The sequence below is a fragment of the Grammomys surdaster genome, unplaced genomic scaffold (assembly GCF_004785775.1).
Source record: "Grammomys surdaster isolate TR1022 unplaced genomic scaffold, NIH_TR_1.0 350, whole genome shotgun sequence".
Taxonomy (NCBI): domain Eukaryota; kingdom Metazoa; phylum Chordata; class Mammalia; order Rodentia; family Muridae; genus Grammomys; species Grammomys surdaster.
The window spans coordinates 312703-322220 of NW_021604769.1; the positions used below are offsets into that span (position 1 = coordinate 312703).

Sequence of the window (9518 nt, forward strand, 5' to 3'; positions counted from 1 at the left end):
GATCATTTCGTAACTTTGGTAATTATTTGCCTCTGAGCACCCAATCAACCTTAATGATGTTCAAGCCATCTTATTAGAAATATATGTAGCAATGTTTATCTTCGGAGACCCAGCTCTACACTGGTAGGATGAGTTTAAGTTAATGGTTTCTCTGGAGCATTAAGTTCTGCAGCCCAGACTCCATAACTAGATAAAGTTTTATCTAGTTATGAAAATACTTGAATAGAAAATTACCCTACTCTGCTCTGTGCTATTCCTTTTCTTTAAGCGAGAAAAGTAAAAATAAAGAATGGGAATTCATCTGTTCTTTTACACAGAACAAGTTACAACCATAAACTTGATCTTGGACCTGACCTTTCTGATAATTAGAGTAATGTGACATATTCCCAAAAAGGCAGGATGGAAAGGGCATGATGTAAATGATGGCAAATACATTAGGGAGGAAGAAATGAAGGTAGGGGGAGGAGAGTGAAAGGAAAGCAAGCTCAAAGAAATGTCAAACTAGAAAGAGAATGTTAAACATTTTATGATTAGCACATTTTTTCTAAAGCAATTATCATTTTAAAGATGAAAAATTATATTGTGATAACTTTGAAACTTCTAATACAGCAGTGAGGAAATTAGATTATTTGACATGACAGTCATTATTTCTTAACGAAGCCAATAAGTGGAGGAAATAGCTTTGATCTCTCAGGGGAATAGAAATTTTCTTGCCTTCCTCTATTCATTTTCCGTTTTTCTCCACATGCTTATCTAAGTTTATCTTGATATTTACTTTCAGAAACATTTGATAAAATGAATAGATGTAAGTTTCAACACATATTTCTATGTTTATATACATAAACATGTGCACAAACAATTTTTTACTTATGTATGAAACGTCCTTGTTTATGAAGTTTACATGTTTATTAAAACATGCAAATTAATCTATAATTGGTCCAGAAATGAAGAGTGTGAGTATTTATACACTGTTAATGCCTAAGGTAGAAGTAGGAAGCTATGGAACTTTCGTCAGTTATACAATTTGCAAGTATTTTTTTCCATTCTGTAGCTTATCTTTTTTAGTTTGGCATATCCCATTGTTCTACTTTGGGGTTCGTTATCCATATTACCTAAACATATCCTTGCCCATGTCAGCCAATGAGCATTTTTCTAAATCGTGTAGTTCTATAGTTTGATTGTTAGTTATATTTTTAATCTACCAAGAGTAAAAATGTTGAATAAGGTGAAGGACATGGTCTAATTTTATGTATCCATGCAAATACAGTTTTTTTTCTACACTATTCATTAAAAACAACTCATTTCTACAATGTAAGGTCATGGCACATTTGTTGAATAGTAGCACTAGCATTATTCTTTTGATTACTATTGCCTGCTAATTTCAATTGCATCAAGCCTAGTCTGATTTTGATGTATTTTGTGATTTCATATAAATTGTAGCTAATTCTGTTTTAATGAGGGATGATGTGGTACTTTCCCAGGCATGACCTTGTATCCAATGACTGCTTTGGATAGAATGAATATTGGAACAACATTAATCATTTGCAACATCAGCAGAGCATATCTTTAAATTTGCTTTTAATCTAGATCTCTTTCACTAATATTTCATATTTTATTGTAACCATCATACCTTATTGATTAAATCTTCTTATAGGTATTTTCAATAGCTACAGTTAAGTGAGGATTCAGTGTACATAGATATTATTGATTTTTGTATATTTATTTTTGTATTCCACTCAGAGTTTTTTTTGATTATTTCTAACATGGTTTGGTGGATAATTTGGGATGTTTTCTATTTCAAATCATGTTCTCTGCAAATAGAAGGAACTTGGCTTTCTGCTTTACAATTTTCATACATTTTGTTTCATTTGTTAACTTAATTGTTTAGGCTATGACTTACAGTACTGTGTGGAATAGAACTTGTGAAAGTCAGTATCCTTGGATAAGGAATTTGACCCAATAAAAACCAAACCAACCAAAAGAACAATAAAAATCAAGCAAGTTGGAAAAATGCCTTCATATGTATTTCTCAAAACCAGACCTACAATGACCAACAAATATATGAAAAAATGTTCAATATAAAAGTATAGTAGAATACCATGAAGAGCCATTTCACTGATTTTTTTTTTTGCATGTCATCATAGGTGCTTCCTTGGGCTACAGATGGGGAGTGGGTACAGAGACTCACAGGCAGAAATTTTGTGAGGTGTGGTGTGGTGGGGAAGACATATTTGCAGAGGACCTGCTAGAAACTTATACAGACTGCATGCTTGCTGCTTCAGTCTCTGTGAGCCCATATGAGCCATGTTTATTTTTCTGCTTAGGTAATTCAGTGAATGTCCATGGTTTTAGGAATTATCATTATTTTCTTAATATTCAAAGTGTAGATTAAAGCTTTAAAATGATATTTTAACTATGAGCATAGTGACCTCATATCCAATTTTAAATAAGCAAGTTTTTTAAAATGAAGTTTAGATGGAAAATGAAATTATATGTTAATGAATAAATTTACAGCTTACATTCTTCTAGTAATGGGGAGAATTCTGAAATGTAATCCTTGTCTGAAATGTTTTCATTGTCACTTCTGTCCTATAAATCTAAGATAAATGTCTTATGGAAGCAAATCAAATCTCTCATTCAAAATTTTTAAAATGAATTTTTGTGATTTTTATAGAAATTTAATAATATATCACTGCATTTTATTTTATTTCACAGAAAGGTTTTATATTTATTTAATATTGGGGTGTATATGTGTGTATATGTCTATGTGCATGTGTGTGTGTGTGCGTGTGCATGTGCATGTGTATGTGTGTGTGCGTGAGAGAGAGAATCTAATATCACTGAACACATTAGGTGGTTAGATGACTAAGATGACTACTCTAGGAAGTGGGTTCTCTCCTGCCATTTGAGGGTCTCTAGGATCTAAAATGAAGTCCCCAGGCTTGTGAACAAGGGCTTCTGAGTTGTCTTAGAGGTCCTGTGTTATGTGAATATACAGTATGGAGTACACAGAAATGAAGAAAGCATGAAGTATAAAGAAACCATAGATTCAGGGTTCCTTAGAAGGGAAATAGCAGGATACAAATTATATTAAGTGGGGAATAGGATAACAGGGAGGAGGATATAACTGGGGTTGAGGGAGAAAGGTCAATACAGGAGGGCAAGTTACACCAAAGTTGTTTAATTAGCCTCAGAAAATCATATTCACTCACTGTGTTGAGTAGGTTAATGTCAACTTGACACAAGCTAAAGTCATCTGAGAGGAAAGAACCTCAAGAAAAAGCATCTGTACCATTAGGTTACAGGCAAGCCAGTAGGACAGCTTCTTATTTAATGATTGATGCGGGGGGGCTCCAGCCCATTTTTGGTTGTGCCATACCTGGGCTGATGGTCCTGAGTTCTATAAGAAAGCAGGTTGAGCAAGCCATTGAGAGCAAGCCAGTAAGTAGGACCTCTCCATGGCCTCTGTATCAGTTCCTGTCTCCAGCTTCTTCCTATAAATTCTTGTCCTGACTTCCTTCAATGATGGACTAAAACATATAAGCCAAATAAACCCTTTCTTCTCTAACTTGTTTTTTGGTCATGGTGCTTTGTCACAGCAATAGAAACCCTAAGCAACACACACACACACAGACACACACACACACACACACACACACACAAATCCTAAAGGAACGTATACTTCTTGAGTTGGCAGTACTTCTTACATAGACTTAAAAGAAAAAAAACACAAAAAGAAAAACAAGAAATAGTACCAACAGTACCAGTCATGAGAAACTTCCTTTTGAAGGCTTGGTAAGGAAACCCAAGTGACTATCAAAACAACATCATCCATGTATCCCTTTTTTTGCATTTTAAGGGCCAAGGGCAAGTCCTTAGTGCTGAAGACTCAGGATACTTATTACACACAACTTGTATATAGAACTGGATCTAACCTGAAAGTGTCTTTTGTGTGTTCTATCTTTCATGGTACCAAAAAATTACCATGAAATCTACCACAGGAAAGTAGGGAGTCCTAAGGTACTCCAACTCCTGTGAACAATACCTATGGCTAACAATTACCAGCATGGCAAGTTATGCATAAAGGTGCATACAGTGGCATTCACATGTTGTTGAAAACCAATAGCTGTCCAATTGGCCTTAAGGTCCACTCAACAGGAAGAAAGTGTTGTATAGTATTAGAAATCTAACCAGCTTCCCTGGGCTAGTAGGGTCATGAATCTTAGAATAGAATGTACTATTGCCATTACTTACTATGTTAAGAATCTTATCCTTGGACAGTCTTCTGTTTGCCTTTGGAAAAAGATGTAGAACTCTCAACTCCTCCAGTGCTATGCCTGCCTGTATGCTGCCATGTTTCATGCTTTGATGATAATGGACTGAAATGCTGAAACTGCAACCCCTGTTAAAGGGTCATTTGACCCACAGGTTGAGGATGGATTGTCTAAATTGATTCAAAAAATCAAAGTAGCATCCTTCAAGCTGCAGAGGCTGCTGTCAACTGAAGCTCTGTGAGAAATCAACCACTTGATGAATCTGCAAACAAACTCACTCTAATTGGCATGACAATGAATCACACCCCCCTCCTGACCTCTCTCTAATCCTCTCACAAGAAGGCAACACCTGAAAAGAAGTAGAGTCAGTCCTTTGCCCCTACCCTTGACATGCAGAACAAGATGTAGAACTCTCCAGCTTCTCCAGCAAGATGCCTGTGTGGACAGTGCCATGCTTCCTGCCTAATGGACTGAACATTTGAATCTGTAAGCCAGCCCCAACTAAACATTGTCCTTCAATGACGGGGAACCGGAGCCATTACAAGGTCCCCATCAATTACTGGAGGCCAGGCCTCTATCCCCACCTTTGCAAGATTAGAATCGCCACAGCCCTTTCTATACTTAGAGAAGGGAGGAGATGTCAGGGGCAGCCCTGCTTATACACTGAAGGCCTAAAATCAGGCATAGGCCTAAAATCAGCAATAGGCCAGAAAAATTTATTTCAAATGTATTTAAGTACATAGAAAATCCCTATTTGCACACTGTCATTATCAAAATTAACAAATATTATATACTCATTCTTTTAAACTGTTCTCTAAATTATCTACAATCATTTCCATTGCCAATTCTGTTCAAATTATTGCAAACAATCTTGATGTTAATAAAACTTTCCTATCTACAAAACATCTTTTTTATCCAAACTGTCATCTCTGCTCTATATTTACACATTTATTACTTTCCTTGATTCTTGAAAGTACTTATTTATGTTATTGATCGTCCTCTTAACTTAATTATCTCCATTTTTGGGAAAGGAACTACTGGGAGCATATCTTATTTGTCTCCAATAGGGATAATTTTTAAATGCAGTCATCTAAAAACTTACTGGTAAATATCCACTTTAAAAGGTAAAAATATCTCTCTGGGTTCCCTGAGGGACAAGCCTGACTGCATAGGGGTTGATGTCAAAAGTATACCCTCTCCAGGAAAAAGACATCGGGATGGGTAAGGCCCTCATGCCTCACTGGACAACGACAGGGGGACCGGAGCCATTACAAAGTCCCCTTCAGTTACTGGAGGTCAGGCTTCTATCCCTGCATTAGCAAGATTAAAATCGCCACAGCCCTTCTATACTTAGAGAAGGGAGGAGATGTCAGGGGCAGCCCTGCTTATACACTGAAGGCCTAAAATCAGCCATAGGCCTAAAATCAGCAATAGGCCTGTCATACATGCATGCTAACACAAAGTTTTGGGTCTCTGTGGAAAAACACTGAAACAGATGGCTATAAGCTATTGTAAACAGGCAGTTTTTTTGGAAATTTACCAGCCTGAGTAAAGACCTTGTGTGTAGGTAGTTTCAGGGAATAATACCAACTTAGATAAGTGAATCATAGGCAGAGTCATAGTAACCTGTCCCCTGAACCTTCACCCAGCCTATGCCCTGTTCTGAAAGATATCTGTACTCCCCTTGAACACCCACGCTGTGGTGTCATCCCCTTCCCCATGTCCTGCCTTTTTGTGTTTATAACCCCTGTGTGAATAAGTAAAAATTACGATTTGATTACAAAAAACCTAAAAATAGAACTACCACATGGCCCAGCTAGACCGCTCTTGGTAGTATGCCTGAAGGATAAGTCAACATATACCATAAAGATGCTTAGTGCTGTATTCACGGCAGCTAAGAAATGCAACAAGTCTATCTTTCCATCAACAGATAAAATAAATACAAATAAAAATAAGTAAATAAATAAAGTATGGTACATATAAAAAACCAAAACATTGTCCTTTATAAGAGTTGCCTTGAGGATGACGAGATGCAATGCATGTATGTGTTGAGCCACACATGCAGAGTTTGGAGAACCACCTTGGGTCTTGATCCGTATATTCTACCTTGATACAGACTCTGTTTGTTGTTGCTGTTGATTATGACAGGATATCGGCCACAACTCAGAGTTTCTTGCTGCCTACCAACTGCTCATAGCAGCTCTGGGATTCCAGTGATTAGTTTTTCAAGTTACTTCTGTTTAGTGATTTGGGGGTTGGAAAATCTTGCCTTCTCCTTAGGTTTGCAGCTGCTATGTATACGGAAAAGTACTTCAGCACAATTAGTGTGGATTTCAAGATACAAACTATACAGTTAGACAGAAAAACAAATAAGCTTCAGATATGGGACACAGTAGGCCAGGAAAGATTTCTAACAGTCACCTCCAGTTATTACAGAGGAGCCCATGGCAACATAGTTGTGCATGATGTGACAGACCAGGAGTCCTTCTATAAATGTTAAACAGTGGCTACAGGAGATAGACCGCTATGCCAGTGAAAATGTCAACAAGTTGTTGGTAGGGAACAAATGTGACCTGACCACAGAGAAAGTTGTAGACTACACAACAGCAAAGGAATTTGCAGGTTCCCTTGGAATTTCATTTTTGGAAACCAGTGCTAAGAACGCAACAAATGTTGAATAGTCTTTCATGATGTTGGCAGCTAAGATTTAAAAAACGAATGAGTCTTGGAACAACAGTTGGTGGTGCAGAGGAAGTCGAATGTTAAAATCCAGAGCACTCCAGTCAAGCAATCAGGTGGAGGCTGCAGCTAAAATCTGCCTCTGTCCTTTTCTGACAGCAATGAATTCGCAATCTGAACCCAAGTGAAAAAGCAAATTGCCTAAGTCGTACTGTATGTAGCTGCATTACAACAGATTCTTACCACAAACTCAGAGATTGTAAATGGTCAATACTGACTTTTTTTTTATTCCTTTGACTCGAGACAGCTAACTTCATTTTCAGAATGTTAACACCTTAGTATAGTTTGTATCTTGAAATCCACACAGAATGTTTTACACCTTTGTGTGCTGGTTTATAAAACAATGTGTGTAGTCCTTGTTGTTTTCCTGATACCAGATTGCTTCATGTGGTTGGTTAGAAAATATTTTGTTTTGATGTTTATGTTGGCATGTTAGATGTTGGGTTTAGTTTTCTGATGATGAAGTTCACTTATTTTGTGTCAAACAGCACAACCAGTGTCTGTCAGTTTCCATGCATAAAGTTTAGTGAGACGTTATATGTAAGATCTGATTTGCTAGTTCTTCCTAGTATGGTTATAAATGAAAATATTACACTATCTGATTAACAGTTTCTTCATATTCTGCATATAATTTGTGGCTGCAGAATATTATAATTTGTTGCATACTATGTAACAAAACTGAAGATATGTTTAATAAATATTGTACTAATTGGAAGTAAAATCAAACTAAAAAAAAAAGAATTTTATCCTTTTATCCATGGATAACTATAGCTATCTGTCTTTTCAAAGAAGCTTCATTTTACAGGAAATGATGATGATCACAGAAAACCATGACTAGATACAATGGAAATACCTCCATCATAGCTCTTGCTCAGGGAACATTTTAAGGAGAATGCAGAAAGTTTGTAAAAGCCAGAATACCAGGAAGTCTGCCATGAAACAGTCACTCCTAGAGGTGTTTTCATAAACAATAATGGAAATATGGCAATATCAATAGTTATGTTGATATGGAAGGGGGAAAAGCTTATCTTGTCCCACTCCTAGACAAATACTATGAATATTTAGTGACTGCTAGGTGAAGGAGAATTAAACTTTCCCAAGGACCAAGCCAGTTATTGATTGTTGTAATGCAGAATATTCACACAAAAAAACAAAAACAGACTCATAAGTTGCAATTTATATGTGATTTACATGCAGGCACACACATGTGTGCACAAGCATGCATGCGTATGCATGTACACACACACAGTATGTACAAGTATAATAATAATTAAACAGGCTATGAACTTGGGGGGAGGGGCAACATGGAGGGATATGATGGAGGATAGGTGGGAGGAACCAGAGGATATAAAAGGAGGAGGGAAATGATGTGATTCTATTCCATTTTAAAACATTAAAGAGTAAAATAAAAATACATGTTCATAGTACATATATTGACAATATAAGGAAACAAATATTCAAAATGAACTGATAAATCATTATAGCTCAGATCTCTGGCTTCCTTAACAGCAAAAGTGTTTAACAATATCCATATTCCTTCTACAATATTTTTTAGGACGCATATATCTGAATACATTTTTAAGTTGGACACCAATAAAATTGTTAGCACTGATCACAGAGTTTAATTTGTTTGCTTTTTTGATTTTCTGAATGTTAACTAATTAGCAACAACTCAACAAATATTCATAAAGTACTTTTTTGCTAAGAATGAGGTTATGTTAGGGCAGGGAACAAAAGCAAGGGACTCAGCTTTTTGAACCTTAAGGTTCTGGGGTTACACAGGGCAAATTTCAGTATGAAACACGTGCAGATTTTACAACATAATAAGTGGTTCAAAATGGCAGATGCTTGGTTACAGAGATACTGGCACGGTTAATTCTCTGGAAATTTGTAGAGCAACATAACTCATGTATTGGAAGATACAGCTTCTTGTCTATCACATGGATTAAGATGCTGACCACAGACATTGCTACACATCACCACAAGATGGCAAGAATTCTCCAGCAAAGTAACTACTTACTTAATGAAGCTGGGATATGTTCAGTGGTTTATAGTAAAACAATGCCATATGTGATAGTAAAAATAATATTACCAAGATCAAATTTTAATTTCAGCTGCACGGGTAATATATTATTCTGTGTCTCTTACTAAAAGCCTCAAAGTTCATTGAAAGACATAGTTAAAAGATGAATATCCTCCTTCAAACTTCTACTTCATATCTATCCCTTCTCAAATTCAAATTGTATGTCCCTTATTTTTAGAAGGCATTTAATTTTTTGAGGTTATAATATAACAATTCTCCTTTCCTTTCCTCTATCCAAACCATTCCATTTATCCCTTTCCCTCAACTTTATGGCCTATTTAAACTTAATTGGTATTGCATGCATGTATGTATATTAATTATGTGTGAATATATAATATATGTGTGTATGTATATATGAAATCTATAATCTCTATCTATCTATATCTATATCTATATCTATATCTATATCTATATCTATATCT

General features: G+C 36.0%; 1 pseudogene; it reads left to right on the forward strand.

The window, feature by feature from the left end:
- Positions 1 to 1213: 1213 nt before the first annotated feature.
- On the forward strand, positions 1214 to 7086 carry LOC114631090 (annotated as a pseudogene).
- Positions 7087 to 9518: the final 2432 nt, after the last annotated feature.